At 44.8% G+C, this 22,891-nt stretch overlaps 1 long non-coding RNA gene across 1 annotated transcript in view; it reads right to left on the bottom strand.

Annotated features, from left to right (window-relative positions):
- Positions 1–18,642, bottom strand: part of LOC117981010 (uncharacterized) — a 34,215-nt gene extending 15,573 nt beyond the window's left edge. The window contains exons 1-2 of the long non-coding RNA XR_004672512.3: positions 16,574–18,642; positions 13,063–13,147 (exon numbers count right to left, since the gene is read on the bottom strand). This is a non-coding gene — a long non-coding RNA (uncharacterized LOC117981010). The remainder of the gene's footprint in view (positions 1–13,062; positions 13,148–16,573) is intronic.
- Positions 18,643–22,891: the final 4,249 nt, after the last annotated feature.

The following is a 22,891-nucleotide window of genomic DNA, read 5'->3' as shown; positions in this document are numbered from 1 at the left end:
ACAATATTCGGACTCAAAGTGAGTTATGAGTTACTGGAGAGAGGAGGCACATTTAGTAGAACATGACTTATTCAGACATGTAATTCTTTCCTTAGCTCAGTAAAGCTAAGTATGGCAAAAATGCCAGAAACAGCTTTGCAATTGGAATATGCAATTTAAAATAAGTAAAGATTACTCCCAGGTAGTTTATTGCTTTAACTACATTGAGGCATGTCCCTGTAGCAGACAGCATAATGGCTCTCATTTCATTTTTGGTTTGTGCCAAATATCTTCAGTTAGTTTTGCTTTATTGGCTTCATGCAATTTATTGCAGCTCTAGAATGCGATTGTAATGCAACTAGTATTTTAGTTTTATCTTCCACTGGTAATTTTTCTTCTTTATGGTGACTATACTGTCTGCATTAATACAAGCCATAGAAATTATACAGTGTGGAACCTTGTTTTCAGCAGCTTCCTCTCTCATGAAGAGCAGAACCACAAGAGCCAACTCCCATAACCCAGTGATAGCCAAGGATGTGCCAGGGGATGACATAATGAACAGCATTTGCAATTCAATAAAGTGTTTTATTTGGTGAAGAGTTGCTAGAAAGCCTAATTTTCTCATTGATTCAAAAAGAGGCAAGATGTTCTTCAAGATCTTCTAAGTATTCCTCAAATCAATCCTGGAATACAAACCCAGTAGCCAAGGTGGCAGCATCTGGGGAAGATGAGGACTCTTCTGTTATTCTTTGAAAATACATGTATTTAGCCTGGTTTGCATTTATTGATTTGACCAACCTTAGAACAGCACTGTAATCTGCTAGGGAATTATTTAACCATTTCCAATTTCCTGAAAGTTGCGTAAGTGATGTGCTAAATGTAATTTTACCTATAGCTAGCCCAGATCAATAATACACATCATTTCCTTAGGGGGTGGTTTTCTGTGAAAAGATGGAAGAGGACTCAGTCTTCCAGTCCTCAGAACTTCTTATTCTAGGAACCTTTGCAGAGCTGGTACAATAAAGAAACCAAATTAAGGCAGATAAATCATTTGGGCCCTCCTGAAAACATATTTCTCAACTTTTGTCCTTGTATCCTGCCAAAATTTTGCTGAGTAATTCATCCCACAGGCTACGGTGTATGTCTTTTTTTTTTCTATAGAGATAGGGTCTCACTACGTTGCCCAGGCTGATCTGGTCCTCCTGGGCTCAAGCGATCCTCCCACCTTGGCCTCTCAAAGTGCTGGTATTGCAGGCATGAGCCACCGTGCCTGGCCTAAGGTGTATATCTTAAAGGATCCCCTATTAAAATCCATATTTCCAGGGAGGTGTAACACAGCAAACTATTATCAGTCATTACTTTTTAATAAAATGAGATCATTAACTTGATGTAAAAATACATAGCAGAGCTATGATAGAATAGCTCTGAAGGAGGATAGGATACTTATGTTTTGAGTGCAGAAGGAAATATAGGATACTTACGGGATACTTAGGTTTTGAGTGCAGAAGTGAAAATTCAAAACATGTGCTTTGCCCACAGTAATCTCAGCACAGTCCATTGGGGGTCCAGAGACAGCCATGAAACATCCCAGAAGAGTGAGCACTCACGGACAGGAGGTAGACAGTTTGACTAAACCGTGACTGTTCTTGCCCTAACCAAACATCCAGTCCTAACTTACAACCTATCTGCCATCCTGTCTTTTTTTTTTTTTTTTTTTTTGAGACGGAATTTCACTCTTATTGCCCAGACTGGAGTGTAATGGTGTGATCTTGGCTCACTGCAACCTCCACCTCCCAGGTTCAAGCAATTCTCCTGCCTCAGCTTCCCAAGTAGCTGGGATTACAGGCATGTGCCACCACACCCAGCTTATTTTGTATTTTTAGTAGAGATGGGGTTTCACCATGTTGGTCAGGCTGGTCTCGAACTCCTGACCTCAGGTGATCTGCCTGCCTCAGCCTCCCAAAATGCTGGGATTACAGGCGTGAGCCACCACACTTGGCCATCCTGTCTTGCTGTGAGTAAACACCCATGTCTTCCAAATAAGTTCCAAATTTTAAGTTTTAAAAAATAATATTCTGGGCTGGGTATGGTGGTTCATGCCTGTAATCCCAGCACTTTGGGAGGCCAAAACAGGAAGGTTTCTTGAGGCCAGGGGTTCAAGACCAACCTGGGCAACATAGTGAGTCTCTACAAATTATAAACATAAATAAATAAATAATAAGATATATTCTTGGGTCCAAAGGATTCAAAAAATATAACAACAAGGAAAACAATTCCTGATCATTCATTAGAGGCAGACTAAACATATTCCTGATTGTCATCTAACACACCTGAGCCACCAGGAGAATGGTGACTTGGTCTTTTAGTTTGAATATCAAGGAAGAAAAAATACAAACTTGGCAAAATTAGGGAATTGGCATCAACATTGGAACCTAGAGGAAGCAACATAGAAATTTGTCAAGTTCAAAGCCTCTCATAAATAACGTCATTTGCCAAAAAATTTACTTTTAATGGAATTTGGACTTAGCTTCAGTAGATTTGGAAGTCACATTTGGCTGCCCATAACGTGACTTCTGTAAGAAACTGTAAAATAACAAATAACTACTGACAACAGAGAGAGTTAGTCTTTTGAAGCTCACAGTCTGAAGATGACCTCTCCATGTTTCATTCATTTTCATTTCATTCATTCCCAGAATTCTCTATAGCTGAGTATAGGAAACTCCTCTACTACAGTACACCTCATTATCTCTAAGGCAAAGTGTAGATGTCTACCCCAACTCTTACTGAAACTTCTACACAAAATGACTCTTCAGATTACAGAGCCTTCAGAGTGAACATAAAGAGTTCACTCCCTCTTCAAATAGAGCTTTCTGTTATCTCTCAAAGATGATAGACTTGTTAACTTGCTAGATTTATCCTCAGAATTTCATACTGTCTTTCGTCTCAGCAAGCCACAGAACTGGTCCCCTCTCTCTCTCGCTCTTTTTTTTTTTTTTTTTTTTTGAGACAGGGTCTCACTCTGTCACCCAGGCTGGAGCATGGTGGTATAATCTCAGCTCACTGCAGCCTCGACCTCCTGGGCTCAAGTGATCCTCCTGCCTCATCCTCCCAAGTACCCGGGACCACAGGCATGCACCACCATACCTGGCTAATTTTTGTATTTCTTGTAGAGACAGGGTTTCACCATGTTGCCCAGGCTGGTCTCGAACTCCTGGGCTCAAGCTATCCTCTGGCCTCACCCAAAATGCTGGGACCCAGATAGAGGTGGTCCTCTCAACCAACATATTGTATCAGGAACAAAAACGTTCTAGGTACAACTTATCCTCTAGTACAACTCTACACTCCGCTTGCTGCATATGATACATCTTCTTGAGGAGTTAGTTATGAACAATGTAAGACTTCCTAACACATTATTTGTTAGTCTGTCTTCAGCTCTTGATTCTGTGGACAGGGGCTATCTTTGCACTAAATTTGATGATCTTGGCAAAAATCTCAGGTGATTAACACTCCCTAAACCTGTATCATAATACCACTGCCAGAATCAGAATGACTAGGAATGATCTTAGGCCAGACAAAATTCCATTTATTTATTTATTTATTTATTTATTTATTTATTTATTTATTTATTTAGAGAAGGAGGATTTTGCTCTTGTCATCCAGGCTGGAGTGCAATGTCATGATCTTGGTTCACTGCAACCTCTGCCTCCTGGGTTCAAGTGATTCTCCTGCCTCAGCCTCCCTAGTAGCTGGGATTACAGGCTCCCACCACCACGCCTGGCTAATTTTTGTATTTTTAGTAGAGATAAGGTTTCACTATGTTGGCTAGGCTAGTCTCGAACTCCTGACCTCAGGTGATCTGCCCGCCTCAGCCTCCCAAAGTGCTGGGATTGCAGGTGTGAGCCACCATGCCCGGCCGAAATTCCATTTTTAAACAGAATAAAACAGGACTGTCTGAGTTCTACTTCATTTTAAACTTGTACCTATGATGCAACTTTATTCCTATCAGCGATGCACGGGATGCCTGCCCTCCCACCGCCATTAATAGGAAGATGGATGACTACATCGGTGGGGAAGCTTTACAACACGAAGAGGCTTAAGATCCAGGTCAAACTGTCAACTAATCGCCATCAAAAAGAGCAATTCAAATTCAACTATGCCAAAAAGAAATGATTGATTTGGACAGGAGTCTGTCAATGTTCAAATGGACAACACTACAAACCTCCATCCATCAAGTTAAATGCAGGCTATAATCTGAGGCTACAAGTTTTAGCCAATTCATCCTGGTGGCCTTATCAGCAGGCTGTGTGCTTCCAAAGAGGCTTCTAAAGGGACTCTCCGGAGGCCACTTCATGTCATGGAAGTCTTTTGATTCTCCTGGCCAAAATGCTCCCTTCCTGGTTCTATGATGGGAAATTATGGAGTTTCAAATGAGAACTTCTCTGAGTATTGAAATCCTAGCTTCATTTTGAGGGAAATGTTTTCTTTTTCTTTGTTTTTTTGAGACAGGGTCTCACTCTGTTGCCCAGACTGGATGGAGTGCAGTGGCCCAGTCTCAGCTCACTGCAGCCTCAACTTCCTGGGCTCAAGCAATCCTCCTGCCTCAACCTCCCAAGTAGCTGGGACTCCAGGAATGTGCCACCTTGCCTGACTATTTCTTTTTTTTTTTTTTCTGGCTATTTTTTTTTTAGAGATGGGGTCTTACTATGTTGTCCAGGCCAGTCTCAAACTCCTGGCCTCAAGTGATCCTCCCACCTCAGCCTCCTGAGGAGCTGGGATTACAGATGTAAACCACTGAGCCTAGCCAAGGGAAATGTTTTCTTATCTGTAACCTCCCCTGTGAGTTATACCCATGCAAAGGGAAAGTAATCTCTGCTTCAGGGCAAAAGCAAAGGCTTTACAACTTTGTTCCTGAATAGAAAGTAATCTTTGTCAACTGGGATCTAACATATAAAATACATATCTATTACTTGACTGGATGACAACACAATGGGTCCTTCCTTGAAAACTCATACCCTAAAGCTGACTCTGCACAATCAGTCAGAAAAGGAGGGACTTTTTGTTTGTTTCTTTGTGGGTTGTCTGTTTATCTTAAGGAAATTGATTAACTCTTTGAGTCACCATGGGATGGTGAATCGGGTTTGAAATTCAGCTTCCAGGAGCCATCCCCAAAACCACACCGCAGAACTGAACTGATGAGGGAACCATTGGGAGTGACCCTGAGCTCTGGACACTTCAATTGGCCCCTCCACTTTAACACAAGGAACTTCACCCACCCTGCCACTACTACTGCTGCCTTCAGTACCGAGAGAGCTCCACACCCCTGCCTTGTAACTTTGGGACCAGAGCCAGTTTGACATGGATATAACCAATGGCACAGCCTAAGTCACATGCCTGAACCCTAGTTTCGAAGGACACTAGGAAAACAAATTTAGATTATTTTTAAGGACCTGGCATGTTCAGTCATGCCTGTAATCCCAGCATTTTGGGAGGCCAAGGCAAGAGGATCACTTGAGGCCAGGAGTTCAAGACCAGCCTGGACAACATAGCAAGACTCCATTTCTACAAAAAAAAAAAAAAAATTAATCAGCCAGGTGTAATGATGCACACTTGTAGTCCCAGACACTCAGGAGGCTGAGGTGGGACAATCTCTTAAGCCCAGGAGTTCGAGGCTTCAGTGAGCTATGATTACACCACTGCACTCCAGCCTGGCTGACAGAGCGAGACTCTGTCTCTAAAAGAAAAAAAGTGGGCCGGGCGCGGTGGCTCACGTCTGTAATCCCAGCACTTTGGGAGGCCGAGGCAGGCAGATCACGAGGTCAGGAGATCGAGACCATCCTGGCTAACATGGTGAAACCCCGTCTCTACTAAAAATACAAAAAAATTAGCCGGGCATGGTGGCAGGAGCCTGTAGTCCCAGCTACTCAGGAGGCTGAGGCAAGAGAATGGCGTGAACCTGGGAGGTGGAGGTTGCAGTGAGCCGAGATCGCACCACCGCATTCCAGCCTGGGTGACAGAGCAAGACTTCGTCTCAAAAATAAATAAATAAATGAATAAATAAATAAATGAAAAAAAGTGATAGTTTTAGGGCTTATACAGGGTAGTTTTTGCCCTAAACCAAGATTCAAAAAATGAGGCTCTTCCTAAGCAGAGAATGGGATTCAGTTGCTACATGACTGTGATGAATGACAAATATCCACCCCAAGTACCATTCAGGAACTATACTTCCAAAGTCTCATTTTTATAATAACTGGTCCTGTATTTATGAATAAGAATGTATACACAGCACAAGCTGGCCATAGGTCAACAATGTCAGTGGTTCCAAAACCTAACTATTCATCAGAATGATTAGAGGATCTTTGTTCAGGCTCCACGTATAGAGATTCTGATTCAGGGGGTCTAAATCAGGGCTTCAGAATGTGCACTTTTAACAAATCCCCCAGGTAACTCAAACATGATCAGGCTCCAGTCATTTGGAAACTAGATTTTTTTTCTTTCTAAAAAATTTTTATATTTTTTAATAAATAGAAACGGGGTTTTACTGTGTTGCCCAGGACGGTCTCCAACTCCTGGGCTCAAGCGACCCACCTGCCTTGGCCTCCCAAAGTGCTAGGATTACAGTTGTGAGCCACCTCACCCAGTCTGAAAACTACTTGAAATCCTGTCCCTACACTCACAGCCAACAGAAAGCAAATACTGGCCTAACATTAGTTTTGCTCCTAAAGTCCAAGAAATGGCCACATAAAGAATCCATTCTCATATTCTATAAATTTACTATAAAAGATATCAAATTCAGGGAAAACTAATAGGTAATTAATAATTTAAGCTTGTCTGTATGATGAATTTTTGTGCGGAATTTTATTTTTATTTTTATTTATTTATTTATTTATTTTTTGAGACAGAGTCTAGCTCTGTCACCCAGGCTGGAGTGCAGTGGTGCAGTCTCGGCTCACTGCAACCTTCGCCTCCCAGGTTCAAGCAATTCTCCTGCCTCAGCCTCCTGAGCAACTGGGATTACAGGCATGTGCCGCCATACCTGGTTTTTGTATTTTTAGTAAAGGTGGGGTTTCACCATGTTGTCCAGGCTAGTCTCAAAGTCCTGACCTCAAGTAATCTGCCTGCCTTGGCCTCCCAAAGTGCTAGGATTACAGGCATGAGCCACCGCGCCTGGCCAAATGCAAAATTTTTAAATGGTCATTGCAAATAGTTTTTTCGTTTGTTTGTTTGTTTTTTTTGAGACAGGGTCTCACTTTGTCACCCAAGCTGGAAAGCAGCCACGCAATCTCAGTTCACTATAACTTCCACCTCCTGGACTCAAGTGATCCTCCCACCTCAGTCTTCTGAGTAGTTGGGACCACAGGTGTGCGCCACCATGCCCAGCTAATTTTTGTGTTTTTTTTAGAGACAGGGTTTTGCCATGTTGCCCCAGCTGATCTTGAACTGGCCACAAGCAATCCACCTGCTTTGGCCTCCCAAAATGCTGGGGTTACAGGAGTAAGCCACCATGCCTGGCCTGCAAATAGTTTTTAATAGCATGAGAAAGTGTTTATTATACAATATTAAGAGAAAAAATCATGACACTCAATATTATGTGTGTGGGCGGGGGGGTAGGGGAGTTGGTATATAACATGCTTCCAACCATGTAAAATAAATGTATGCATAAATAACAAAAGCAAGATTTAATGTGTGTATTCCATGCCTTCCCTTCTCCACCCACTAATGGCAAAGAGGCCAAAAAAAAAAAAAAATTAAGAGGAGGATTGAAGTAAAGAAGCTAAGTCTGTCAAGATAATAAAAGGCTGGGGAAGAAGGGGAAGTAAAAGTAAAGACTGCAGTTGCAAAGGAGAGGAAGTATCTTTTGAAAAGAGGATCTGTTGCCAGGTGCGGTGGTTCATGCCCATAATCCCAGCACTCTGGGAGGCCGAGGCAGGGGGGTCACTTGAGGTCAGGAGTTTGAGAACAGCATGGCCAACGTGGTGAAACCTTGTCTCTACTAAAAATACAAAAATTAGCCGGGCGTGGCGGCAGGTGCCTGTAATCCCAGCTATTTGGGAGGCTGAGGCAGGAACCCGGGAAACGGAGGTTGCAGTGAGCTGAGATCATGCCACTGCACTCCAGCCTGGGTGACAGAAGGAGACTCTGTCTCAAAAAAAAAAAAAGGTAGACATGACCTATCACACTGATCTTTTTTTTTTGAAACGGAGTCTCGCTCTGTCTCCCAGGCTGGAGCAGTGGCACGATCTTGGCTCACTGCAACCTCCGCCTCCCGGGTTCAGGCCATTCTCCTGCCTCAGCCTCCCAAGTAGCTGGGACTACAGGCGCCTGCAAACACACCTGGCTAACTTTTTGTATTTTTAGTAGAGACAGGGTTTCACCGTGTTAGCCAGGATGGTCTCGATCTCCTGACCTCGTGATCTGCCCGCCTTGGCCTCCCAAAGTGCTGGGATTACAGGCATGAGCCACCGTGCCCAGCCCACACTGATCTAATCAAGAATTTTTCATGGGAATTCTGGAATATAGATTCTCTCTTCTCTACTGAACATGGAAGAGGAAGCTTGCAGACCTGGGACAGAGTTTCTCAATCTCAGCAGCACTGACATTATGGGCTGAACAATTCTTTGATGTGCTGTCCCGTACATTAAGGGATGTTTAGCAGCACCCCTGTTCTCTACCCACCAGATGATAGCAGCATCACATCCCTTCCCCAGAGTTGTAACAAGCAAAAGTGTTTCCCGACATTGCCAAATGTCCCCTAAGGGGAAATATAAAATCACCCCCAGTTGAGAGCCACTGTCCTGGAAGTAGCTGAGTGTCAACCTAGGACAAAGAGTCGGAAGCCCTGCTGAGAACAGAGCCAGCTTGGAACAAACCGAGCTGAGACATGGAGGAGGGAGTAAGAGTGGGAGTCGGCCTGGTGCAGTGGCTCACGCCTGTAATCCCAGCACTTTGAAAGGCCGAGGCGGACAGATCACCTGAGGTCAGGTGTTCAAGACCAGCCTGGCCAACATGGTGAAACCCCGTCTCTACTAAAAATACGAAAATTAGGCCGAGTGCGGTGGCTCAGGCCTGAAATCCCAGCACTTTGGGAGGCCGAAGCGGGCGGATCACCTGAGGTTAGGAGTTCAAGAGCAGCCTGGCCGACATAGTGAAACTTGGTCTCTACTAAAAATACAAAAATTAGCCAGACGCAGTGGTGCTCACCTGTAGTCCCAGTTACTTGGGAGGCTGAGGCTGGAGAATCGCTTGAACCCGGGAGGCAGAGGTTGCACTGAGCTGAGATCGCACCACTGCACTCCAGCCTGGGTGACAGAGTGAGACTCTGTCTCAAAAAAAAAAAAAAAATTAGCTGGCCTCGTGGCGCCTGTAATCCCAGCTACTCAGGAGGCTGAGACAGGAGAATCGCTTGAACCCGGGAGGCAGAGGTTGCAGTGAGCCAAGATCATGCCACTGCACTCCAGCCTGGGCAACAGAGCCAGACTTCACGTCAGAAAAAGAGTGAGGGTCACATTGTTTACATCCAGAAAAAGCCTCCCCTGAAGCCAGAATTAATTCTCACCTCTGTTATCAAATTGAACTGGGGTTCACTCACCCAGTGCAATATGACCACAACATCCACACCAAGGTTTGCAGCAGAAGAACGGAAGGCATTTATTTGCAAGCTCCAAGCAAGGAAAATCAAGCAGCTCATGCTTAAGACCCGAACTCCCCGATGGCTTACAGGTAAGGGTTTTTAAAGGCTAGGAGGCAGCGGCTACAGGCAAAGTTATAAATCAATACACAGAGGCTACACATTGGTTTGACCTAAACAGGCAGGCAGACATCTCAAAATGGGGGCCCATAGGTCATAGGTGGATTCAAATATTTTTCTGATTTGCAATTGGTTAAGGAAGCAAAACCTTATCTAAAAGTTTGGGATCAGTAGAAAAGAACGTTAGCTCTGGCTCACAGGTGTGACTTCCTCTAGGCCCCTCAGGAAGAAATTTAGAACAAAGAATAATGGTCAGGGTTCAGGCCTCAGTATCTGAGGTCTGCATTCCAGAGGATCTGTCTGATGGGGGTCCGGATTTCTGAAAAGCAACTCAGAGACATACGTTAAGATGTTATCTTTATTTCTATAGGGGGATCAAACATCTCATGATTTTAACTTCCTTGGCTGTTGTTTAAAGCTACGATTACTTTTTTGCTTATCAAGTTGCTCATTGACTTCTCAGGGCTAGCTAGGTGCCTGGAAATTCCCTTGAAGGAACTCAAGATTTTTCTTCATTTCCTGCAGGGATCTGTGCTCCATCTCACCTCTACATAAACTTATAAATCCCCCTCTTAAGTTTTATAATTAAGCTAGTTTAGGTTGAATTTTCTGTTGTTTGCATCAGAAATCACCCTCTCTAATGCCCTTAAAGGTTTTCAAGACAATCAAGTAAAGTCTTGTGGCGAAATTGAATAAAAGAATTAGAATCCCTAAAAGCATCCTCAGCTGGTTAAAGGGATGGATTATCTGTCTGGAGTTCCAGGTAGTAAAAGAGTCACCTGAAATATATCAAAATTCCAAGGTAGTACTATTTGCAGGAGTAGAGACCATGTTTATAACCACTCATAGGATGTAGGAACCATGTACTGAGAGTTCGATATACACACTAGCCTGGAACCTACAAAATCCAAAGGGTAAACATGGAATCATCTAGTAGAGACACCTCTAAAACTCAGGGCAAATGGGTCACCCAAACCACTGGATTGATCACCCAATCCATTTCCACTCAAGATGGCCTCTCAGTAAATATACATAGGTATATTTAACAGGTTGAGATCCTATATTGATAGATACAGGATTCCAAAGTAAGTTGTAAGGCAGCTAGGCAGCTCTTTATGTAGAAATTTCTTCTTTTTTTTTTTTGAAATGGAGTTTCACTCTTGTCGCCCAGTCTGCAATGGCGCTATCTCGGCTACCTGCAACCTCCGCCTTCCAGGTTCAAGAGATGATTCTCCTGCCTCAGCCTCCTGAGTAGCTGAGATTACAGGTGCCTGCCACCAAGCCCAATTAATTTTTGTATTTTTAGCAGAGACGGGGTTTTGCCATGTTGGCCAGGCTGGTCTCGAACTCCTGACCTCAGGCAATCCACCCACGTTGGCCTCCCAAAGTGCTGGGATTACAGGTGTGAGCCACCGCACCTGGCCCTATGTAGAAATTTCTAAGTGTTACCGAATGCTAGAGATTTGGTCTAGGTCCTGTTGCTCACTGCACAGAAAGCCAATCACTGAGACAATGAATATTGCCAGGGAAGCAATGCTTTATTCAGGTGACATCAGCCAGGTGATGGGAGATAAGTCTCAAATTCGTCTCCTCAACCAACTAAAATGGTGGGTTTATATAGCAGGGAAGGAATGTGACTGTGTGCAGAAAAACAGGAATTAGAGAGGGGTAAGGAGGCAATTATGATGATGAGGGATCTGGCATCTCATCATCTGGATGTGATGATCTGGTGAGTTCCAGTACGTTGATACTATCTGGTATCTACTGAGGGTTGATTCCCTGAGAAAGGATCTCGGCTAAGACAAATGTTAAGCTTCAAGCTTTAAGATCAAGATGGCCCAGCCAGACGCACTGGCTCATGCCTATAATCCAGCATTTTGGGACAGACAGGCAGACAGATCACCTGAGGTCAGGAGTTTGAGACCAGCCTGGCCAACATGGTGAAACTCCTTATCTACTTAAAAAAAAAAAATTAGCCAAGCGTGGTGGCACATGCCTGTAATCCCAGCTACTCAGGAGGCTGAGACAGGACAATCACGTGAAGTGGGGAAGCAGAGATTGCAGTGAGCTGAGATCGCGCTATTGCACTCCAACCTGGATGACAAGAGTGAAACTCTGTCTCAAAAACAAACAACCCATAAACATTGGTTCTATGGGGAAATTGGCCAGTTTCAAAAGGAGGTGGTCAAGAATTGAGTTAAACGAACCTTAAACCCCTCACCCGCATCAAGGAGGGGACATGGGTATTGGTGGAAGATTTCTCTGGAGAAAGTTATTGGTGCGCCATGACCCCCTCCGTGCAATAGGACGACATAGAGGAAGGTAAGGGAAGACAAGGTAAGGGCAGACAGAATGGACTCCCACCTGAGAAACCTCATGGGTGAGCAGTCTGGTGGGCCGTGGATAGAGAAGCCAAAGGAAAGCAGCTGTTTGGAGATCTGCCTGCCCTCCATAATGTGTTGGGCCAAAGAATGCATGGGGGTTTTCCATGGACTGGATGTGGGCCACATGCAAGAGAGGATTGACATAAGGCCTACTGAAGAATGTGAACAGGACTTGGCAGAGAGAAACTGAAGGAACCACCAGATTCTAAGAACTGTGAAAAGAGCATTAGACAAGCACAGGCATGTGTGTCACCCAGATGAAGGGAGCATTGGACAGAAGGGAAAGTACATCTCAGAAGAACCCACAACACACCTGTATTAGTCAGAGTTCTCCAGAGAAACAGACCAATAGGATAGCTGTAGACCTAGAAGAGATTTATTATGGGAATTGGCTCACATGATTATGGAGGCTGAGAAGCACCACAATACACCATCTGCAAGCTGGAGAACTAAGAAAATTGTGGTTTAATTCAGTCCAAGTCCAAAGGTCTGAGCCTCAGGGGAGCCAGTGGTATAACTCCCAGTTTACAGCCTAAGGCCTGAGAAGCAAGGAGTAGGAGGGGAACAAAGGTGTAAGTCTCAGAGTCGAAAGCATGAGAACCAGGGGTACTAACATCTGAGGGCAGAATATAAACATCCCTGCTTAAAAAGAGAGAGAGAATTTGCCTTTCTTCCATCTTTTTATCCTATTCTGGCCCTCAGTGAATTGAATGATGCCCATTCACATTGGTGAGAGCAGATCTATCTACTTTGCTCAGTCCCTCAATTCAAATGCTAACCTCTTTAGGAAACACACTCACAGACAACCCAGAAATAATGTTTTACCAGCTATCTGGGCTTCCCTTAGCCCAGTCACATTGACACGTAAAATAAATCATCACACCACCTACAGAAACAAGTCAACTGTAAACTCTTGCTAGGCTCAGATAGCACAAAATCATCTGATGACAATACCTATCAGTTAGGAATGTTCTCCTCTTCTCTTTTCCTCAGCCCCAGAGGGATCAGAAACCATTTTCACTGAGCTGGCAGAAAAAACCTGGAGAGAGAAAGAACCCAATCATGACCCCTGATATGATTTGGCTGTGTCCCCACCCAAATCTCATCTTGAATTGTAGTTCCTATAATCCCCACATGTCATGGGAGGGACCCAGTGGGAGGTAATTGAATCATGGGAGTGGGTTTTCCCATGCTGTTCTCGTGATAGTGAATAAGTCTCATGAGATCTGATGGGAGTTCTCCTGCACAGGCCCTCTTGCCTGCCACCATGTAAGATGTGCCTTTGCTTCTCCTTTGCCTTCCACCATCATTGTGAGGCCTCCCCAGCCATGTGGAACTGTGAGTCCATTAAACCTCTTTTTCTTTATAAATTACCCAGTCTCAGGTATGTCTTTTTTTTTCTTTTTTTAGATGGAGTCTCACTATGTTGCCCAGGCTGGAGTGCAATGGTGCAATCTCAGCTTACTGCATGTAACCTCTGCCTCCCAGGTTCAAGTGATTCTCCTGCCTCAGCCCCCAAAGTAGCTGGGGTTACAGGCATGCACCACCACATCCAGCTCATTTTTGTACTTTTAGTAGAGACAGAGTTTTGCCATGTTGGTCAGGCTGGTCCCGAATTCCTGACCTCAGGTGATCCACCTGCCTCTCGGGTATATCTTTATTAGCAGTGTGAGAATGGACTAACATAACCCCCTTCCCAGGAAACCTTCTGCAGGAAGAGGTCAAAATTCTGCCTTTGAAGGAAAATGATGTGCTGATGATGACATGGGACTGGACAAATGCAGAATGGATACTGTGCTTTTGAAGTAAAATGCTTATGGAACTTATTATTTCCTAAGTGTATAAAAAAAAGTCATGGAGGCTGCTGCATAAGTCTTCATCCAAGGGTAGTGGAAGAACTAGAACAACTAAGAAAGTTTAAAGGGGTAACAGAAATAAAATTACAAATCACTTGAGGAAACCACTCCTGATGAGAGAGACAAAAGAAGTAACAAATTGCACAAGGTACACATTCAAGAAATCTATCTAGGGGGTCATAAAAAAATCCTGAAGGTAACTGTGCTTTAATTTTTGAATACAAAGGAATAGAATTTATTAGATAAGGCTGGGCATTATGACAAAGGAAAAAAAATTGAAAAATCTTGGCTGGGTGTGGTGACTGATGTCTGTAATTGTCCCAGCACTTTGGAAGGCCAATGTGGGAGGATCATTGAGGACAGAATATTGAGACCAGCCTGGGCAACATAGCGAGATCCCATCTTTACAAAAAATGTTTTTAAATTAGCCAGGTATGTTGGCATGCACCTGTAGTCCCAGCTACTTGGAAGCTGAAGTGGGAGTTCGAGGCTGCAGTGAGCTACGATTGCACCACTGCACTCCAGCCTGGGTGACACAGCAAGACCCTATCTCCAAAAAGAAGGAAAAAAGAAAAAAGAAAAAGCCTAGCTAAGTGGAAGTTTACAAATCAAAACTACAGTCCATGAAATTAAAATAACGAGAGGATAGGTTGGACAGTGGACTTGACATTGGTGGGGAAAAAAATTACTGAACAGGAAGATAAATCTTAGGAAATCATCTAGAGCTTCTCTGAGCTTTTCAAAGATGCTGAAGTCCCATCACCAGTATGTTTCTCCGTATCTGCTCCCCACATATTTCCTCCCAGTGTCCCCCAGTTCATATCAGCCAAGTCCTGCAATTGGAGGCAGTGGGTGTGCTATTTCCTCCCAGAGCCATGACTGTTTTTCCTCACTGGGCTGACCTGATTCTAACTCTCAGTCAGAAGGCAATAAGCAACAGTCATACAGAAGTGAAAAATGAATTATTTAGGCAGTTAGTGAGGGTAAGAGAGTCCTCAGTAAGGTTTCCCTTTTAATAAAAAAGCAACCCCCAAATCATTCATTTTCTAACAAAAAGGAGCCTGAAAAATCAAACTGCAAACATAGATAAGCAACCTGGAAGCTTGCATAGGTAAATGCTGTGCCAATAGAAAAGGGATACCTGGAAGCCAGGTATCAACAACATGGAGGCTGCAACTTCCTTTTTCTTTGTCAACCACATGTACAGTAAAGGAACAGGCAACATGGCACCAGCAAGGTAGAGAATCCATGTACATAATAAAAGATTAGAGTGGGGTGGCCAGCTTCTTCACACAGTATGTAACTGGCACACCTGGTCCAACCAATCTCTTGGCGCCCTATGTAAATCATACACCACCTCCTCAAGCTCATCTATAAAACCCCATGCATTTCACCACAAAACCAGAAGACCCACTCGGGAGCCCATCTCTCTCTGCAGGAGAGAGAGCTTTTCTCTCTCTTTCACCTATTAAACCTCCGCTCTTAACCTCACTCCTTTTGTGTCCGCATCCTTGATTTCCTTGGCATGAGGCAATGAACCTCGGGTATTACCCCAGATGAACAATGCCACTTCAACAAGACCTTGAGAAAGACAAGAATCATCTTGTGAGGTTTTGAAGATCTCCAGGCAAGGGAAGGCTGCTGTCTCCTAGCAAAGGAGAAATATTGCCTCTGCCATCCCAGAGTTACTGGAGAATCTACAAGTTCCAAGATTCTCAGGCTTGTCCAGCCAAACATCCTAATGCCAGAACTCAGAGTCCTACTCTTCTCCTGTCAAGGCCCTGCCTTTGGGATAGGAAGCTTCCTGGGGTCATGCTTTCTGTTTCCCTTATAGCTTTGCTATCCTTAAAACTGATTCCTGAGCCTGAATTTCAGCACTATCTGCTCTGCAGCTGTGGGAGATGAATCTCTTTCAAGACTGCCTTGCCGACTTTCACAGTGTATCTGAGTTCACTATTAGCTGAACTGAGCCTGCATTTTCTATTTTCAGGACTTCTGTATCAGTCACGGTTTGATCAGAAAAATAGAACCACTAGAAATAATCTAGAATATGGGATTTATTACAGGAATTCAACCTTATATAATTTGGAGAGCTGGCTATCCAGTCTATGTACAGTTGTTGCTTCTGCATCCAGTGCTACAAATAAATTCAGCTAGGTAGAAAGGCTGGTCCAGGAGTCAGAGAAGGTGAAGAAGGAGGAGGTTCTTCATACCTACGAGGTGAGCAAGCAGATCAGCAACCAAGTTCATGAGCTGCAACAGCGCCTGGTACCCTGCTCACCCTCTGAGTGTAAAACAACTATGGCTGCTTCCCAAAGCCTGCACAAGATCATGTGGCCAAGACTATGCAGAAAAGGGAATTTTGGGAAGTGTAGTTCCAGCTTAGCTAAGGTGACACAGAAAAATCCACCACAGCTCCTAAGGCAATTAACAAAAGTCCACCAACCCTACAATCCTTGTCATTATCATTGTCCCCATATTATCCAAATGTCATAGCTACTGCAAAGCCAATGCTTCACCCTCCATCTGCCTCTTGGGCCACTGTCTTCCCAGGGAGAGTCTAGCAACTGGAGTGCTACAGAAGATCAGGGGTTATCCACCCAACTTACCACCAGGAGTGGGGTCCTTACTGCCCTCTGACCAGAGAGTGAGCCGAGTTCCAGAATCCATCCTGAAATTCTGCTTTCTAGACCATTTTGTTCTGGATTTCCCCCTGGAAAGCAGAACCCGAGACAAGGGCTCTGTGCAAGCAGCTAATTTGGGAGGCAATTGCAGGGCTAGGAGGAGGGGAACAGGAAAGAGGCGAAGCTGATGTGAGACTGAGTCTTTGAGCTCCTCACTGCCGTGGGAAACTGGGGCTTGATTCTTCCAGGATCTGTGAGAAGCCACATAAAATGCACCTCAGAATCACCCACAGGAAAGATGGATAAAAGGATTATTCATGGATAAAGAGAATATTTATCCACTTTCTCCCCTTCCGCATTAGACAAAGTTTGCACCCTAGGATGTTAACTATCTCTTTCTGTCTTTCAACAGGCAGGTGCATGAGTGACAGGAGGCTTTTTTTTTTTTTTTTTTTTTGAGACAGAGTCCAGGCTGAAATGCAGTGGCACGATCTCAGCTCACTGCAACCTCCACCTCCCAGGTTAAAGTGATCCTCCCAACTCAGCCTCCTGAGTAGCTGGAACTACAGAGGCATGCCACCACACCAGGCTGATTTTTGTATTTTGTATTTTTAGTAGAGACAGGGTTTCACCATGTTGGCCAGGCTGGTCTCGAACTTCTGATCTCAAGTGGTCTGCCCTCCTTGGCCTCCCAAAGTGCTGGGAATACAGGTGTGAGCCACCGCACCTTGCCCGACAGGAGGCTTCTGGAGGCACCCCAATGGCGTGACCCCAGAGAAGGCCAGGATGGAAAGTGAAAGCTAGGCAGGACAGCTGAGCTGGGGGCTATCAGGTTTCACCTGCACTGAGCTGGTTGCTGCAGCAACGGCCAAAGTGAAAAGTGAGATCAGAGGATGTGAAATGGGATGCAAGTGCTATTCAAAGCAAGGAGGAAGAGGCAAAGAAGAAAAGGAAGAGTAGGCCGGACGCGGTGGCTCACGCCTGTAATCCCAGCACTTTGGGAGCCTGAGGTGGGAGGATCACTTGAGGTCAGGAGTTCGAGACCAGCCTGGCCAACATAGTGAAACAGTGCCTGGTACATGCCTGTAATCCCAGCTACTTGGGAGCCTGAGGCAGGAGAATCACTTGAACCCAGGAGGCAGAGGTTGCAGTGAGCTGAGATCACGCCACTGCACTCCAGCCTGGGTGACAAAGCGAGACTCCTTCTCAAAAAAAAAAAAAAAAAAGGAAGAGTATAAGGAGGACATAATACTTCTGAAAGCTCTGGTCCCTCTGATAATGCTTGACTAAGGAGAAATTGAAGATGCGGGAAGTAGAGGGTTAATTTAGCAAGCAGTCACCATGGACACTCAGGACATCCCAGCTGCTGGTGGATGATGTCTGGGTAGCAGAAGATCAGCACTGGTGTACATACACCTGTCCAAAGGGTATTCCAGGATAGCTGTCGCCCCTGCTCTCCTAAATTATAACAAACTCATCTGTAGCCAAACTCCATTTGAAAATGGCCCACAGGCCAGGCGCAGTGGCTCACACTTGTAATCTCAATACTTTGAGAGGCCAAGGCAGGAGGATCACTTGAGGCCAGGAGTTTGAGACCGGCCTGGGCAACATAGCAAGACCGTATCTCTACCAAAATCAATTTAAACTTAGACAGGCTTGGTGGCATGCACCTGTAGTCTTAGCTACTTGAGGGGCTGAGACAGGAGGATTGCTTGAGCCCAGGATGTCGAGGTTGCAGTGGGTTATAATCACTGCACTGCACTCCAGCCTGGGTGACAGAGCAAGGCTCTGTCTCAAAAAAAAATGAATGAAGAAGAAGAAGAAAGGAAGAGGAGAGAAGAGAAGGGAAGGGAAGGCAAGGGAAGGTGGCCCACATAAATAAAGGGTCATAGTAATAATGGCAAACACAAGATGTGTAAGTGACCTAGTCTTAGACATTTTATTGACTAAGGACCAAGAGAGAGGAACAGAGATGAGACTACTTCTACGCCTTTTACGAAGCAAGGCGCAGGGGCTGGTTCTGCAGAATGGTTCAGAAGAATGAAGGTCTAAATGCCCTCCCGGTGAATCATGCCAAGAGCACTTCATCACAGCTTAAACTCTTCCTTGACAGGTTCCCATTTTCTATGTTGTCTCTAAAGAACAGCTAGACTGAAAAGGAGGGAGCTGAGAATAGGTTGATTTGAGAACGCTGAACAGTAAACAGCCCACCCGTAGAAAGAGACTCCCTTTTTTCCTGCATCCACTTTAGAAATGCTTCCGGAGAGGGCAACAGCTCCTATAAGATGTGTAATCCTTATCAATACAGCAAAGAGGCTATCAAAGCAGGAAAGATCACATGGCTGTTAAGATAAAGGTCTGGCTGTTCCAGGGTGGGCTTATCAAGGTTTAGCAGTAAGCGAGTTTTGTTGCTTCGACTGCATTTAAAAAGTTCATTGATTTGCAGCTAATACCAAGTTGTCATAGTTTCATGAGTAACAGCTTGTGGTTTGCAGAATCAAAGCCTTTTCCTGAATCAATAATAGCAGATTCACTGAGGTGCCTGGGCCTTTGCAGAGAGGGGAAAAGCTGAGAAAGATGGCTGGGTAGAGAGAGGGAGTAAATTTGGTCAGACCATAAGTGGCCTATAAAAGAGGAAAAATGGCACTCTCCCTCTCAAAGCCCTCAAAAGCAACAGAAATTGAAGCTTTTAAAAATTCAAAGTGACTTGTAAAGAGGCCATTGTTTGCAAAATACAGAGATGAAATGTGTACATACATGCATGTAGTAAATTGACTCTAAGGGGGAAAAATTGAAGATTTTTAAAAAATTCATCAACTGGTTATCTTTATCCCAACAGCCTTTAACATCCTGAGCTTGGGCCAGGCACGGTGGCTCATGCCTGTAATCCCAGCACTTTGGGAGGCCAAAGTGGGAGGATCACCTGAAGTCAGGAGTTCGAGACCAGCCTGGCTAACATGGTAAAAGCCCATCTCTACTAAAAATACAAAATTAGCTGAGCATGGTGGCACATGCCTGTAATCCCAGCTACTCAGGAGGCTGAGGCAGGAGAATCACCTGAACCTGGGAAGCAGAGGTTGCAGTGAGCCGAGATTGTGCCACTGCACTCCAGCCTGGGCATCAAGAGCAAAACTCAGTCTCAAAAAAAAAAAAAAAAACATCCTGACCTCGGCACAACTGAGTATTTTGCTAGACCCAGCTGCTAGGGAAACATTGAACTGTACTTGTCTTTTTCTGCTGTTGGAAAATACACACACACACGTGCACACACGTGTGCACGCACACACACACACAGACCCATTACATTAGCCTTGACCCAATTAAGAAGGCAAATCTCTAATAATATCTAAGTGTTGTGTTGGCCTTTGAAAGCATTTTCTCAGCCTACTCCATTTGAGCTTTGTAAGTGTCCATGTTGGGCTGAGAGAGCTGTTATTTTTATCCACTTTTGAATGAGGAGAAAATTGAGTCTTGGAACAGCCTGCCCAATTCTCCTGGGGTGCCCAGCATAGACATCACGAATTGATCAAGGCACTCTTCCCAAGAAGTTCAGACTAAGTCTCAGAATCCTGTCCTCAGCCAACCTCCAAGCAACCACTATCAATTAATAGAAGAAAATAAAGTCGATTTGCCATCCTGGACCCACATGATCCGCCCAAGGTCACAGAACTACTTAATGGACTAAAACCAAGTCATGCATCTCTTGTTTCAGTGCTTTTTATATGAAGTAGAATGCTTTTGCCCCGGTGAGGGGAGCTCACTACCTTTGCCACAACTAAAAGCTACAACCACCTGGGGGTTTTGCTTCTCTTCACACAACTGCTCAACCCTGTTCACACTCACTACTTAGGAAGCTTAAGAAGTAACAGAGAGATCCTAGAAATTTTAAATTACATTTGTGATCTACATTGTATTTCCATTAGACAGTATTGCCCTAGATGGTAGGTAGCCATCAGAATCTTTATTTTTATTTATTTATTTATTTATTTATTTATTTATTGAGATGGAGTCTCACTCTGTTGCCCAGGCTAGAGTGCAGTGGTGTGATCTTGGCTCACCACAACCTCTGACTCCCAGGTTCAAGTGATTCTCCTGCCTCAGCCTCCCGAGTAGCTGGGATTACAGGCACATGCCACCACACCCAGCTAATTGTTGTATTTTTAGTAGAGAGGGGTTTTCCCCATGTTGTCCAGGCTGGTCTTGAACTCCTGACCTCAGGTGATCCACCTGCCTTGGCCTCCCAAAGTGCTGGGATTACAGGCGTGAGCCACCATGCCCAACCTAGAATCTTTACATTAAAGAACTGTATTCCTAAGTTGGGCACAGTGGTTCATGCCTGTAATCCCAGCACTTCAGGAGGCCAAGGCAGGAAGATGGCTTGAGCCAAGGAGTTCGAGACCAGCCTGGGCAACATAGCAAGACCCCATCTCTAGAAAAAATAAAAAGATTAGCCCAGTGTAGTGGCATACATCTGTAGTCCCTACTACTCGTGAGGTTGAGACAGGTGGATTGCTTGAGCCCCGGAGATCAAGGCTGCAATAAGCCATGATCACACCACTGCTCCAGGGTGACAGAGAAAGACCCTGTCTCAAAAACAAAAAAGAGCTGTATTCTTTAATTTACACATTTATTGAGCCCAAATTAAATAATATACTTTTTTTTTAACTAGACAAATGCAGTAGTGAGAAGTGGGAAAAGAACAGAACCAGCAGTTCCATCAGTAACTGCTTGTGAACAATCAATTGAGATAACTCACTCCATCTGGACCAGCCCAATATAACTTCAAAGAGTGACAAATGCCAAGAAAAAGATGATGACGCAGGGTAAGGGGGATACAGAACGACAATGGGTGTGGTTGGAATGAGTTATTTATTTATTATTTATTTTTATAAGAGACAAGGTCTTGCTCTGTCGCCCAGGCTGGAGCGCAGTAGGGCAATCATAGCTCACTGCAGCCTCAAACTCCTGGGCTCAAGGGGTCCTCCCACCTAGGATCATTTGAACCCTAGGGTGAGCAATTTTAGAGGAAGTGATCAGGGAAGGCCTCTCAAAGGAGCTGACAGTGGAGCAGATACTTGAATGAAGTGAGGGGCCTGCCACCTGAAGATCTAGAGAAAGAATATTCCAAGGGACCACGGAGGGAGGAACACGCTACGCATGATCGAGAAATAACATGGGGGTGCCAGGCGCAGTGGCTCACACCTGTATTCCCAACATTTTGGGAGGCCAAGGCAGGCAGATCACTTGAAGTCAGGAGTTCGAGACCAGCCTGGCCAACATCTCTACTAAAAATACAAAAATTAGCTGGGCGTGGTGGCAGGTGCCTGCAGTCCCAGTTCCTCAGGAGGCTAAGGTAGGAGAATCGCTTGAACCTGAGAGGCAGAGGTTATAATGAGCTGAGATCGTGCCATTGCACTCCAGCCTGGGCAACAGAGTGAGACTGTCTCAAAAAAAAAAAAAAAAAAGAGAGAGAGAGAGACGTGGCCGGGCATGGTGGCTCAAGCCTATAATCCCAGCACTTTGGGAGGCTGAGATGGGAGGATCACCTGAGATCAGGAGTTCAAGACCAGCCTGGCCAATATGGTGAAACCCCATCTCTACTAAAAACACAAAAATTAGCCAGGTATGGTGGCCTGTGCCTGTAATCCCAGCTACTCGGGAGGCTGGGGCAGGAGAATCACTTGAACCCTGAAGGTGGAGTTTGCAGTGAGCCAAGATCGCACCATTGCACTCCAGCCTGGGCAACAGAGCAAGATGCCATCTCAAAAAATAAAGAGAAGTAACATGGGGGGATGTGGTAGGAGATATGAGTCCAGCAGGAGTCAGCTCTCCTAGGGCTTCATAGGCCATGATGAGGAGCTTCCATTTTATTCTAGTTGGGATGGGAAGCCACTATACCTTTTTTTTTTTTTTTTGAGACAGTGTTTTCTCGCCCGTCACCCAAGCTGGAGTACAGTGGCACAATCACTCCTCACTGTAGCCTTGACCTCCGGGCCTCAAGTGATCCTCATCCTCCCAAGTAGCTGGTTTTACAGACATGACCCACCACACCCAGCAGACTATACAATTTAAAGCAGGCAAGAAATGCAGCTGACTCAGGTTTAAAAGACTATATGACCAGGTCAGGCATGGTGGCTCATGCTTGGAATCCCAGCACTGTAGGAGGCTAAGACAGGAGGATTCCTTGAGCCCAGGAGTTCTAGACTGCAGTGAGCCATGATCACACTGCTGTATTCTAGCCTGGGAGACAGAGACCCTGTCTCAAAAAAAAAAAAAAAAAAAAATTAAATGACCAGGTGTGAT

Source organism: Pan paniscus, chromosome 6 (genome assembly GCF_029289425.2).
Source record: "Pan paniscus chromosome 6, NHGRI_mPanPan1-v2.0_pri, whole genome shotgun sequence".
NCBI lineage: Eukaryota > Metazoa > Chordata > Mammalia > Primates > Hominidae > Pan > Pan paniscus.
The sequence above is the reverse complement of the archived record's forward strand: the minus strand, read 5'-3'. Positions and strand labels throughout refer to the sequence as shown.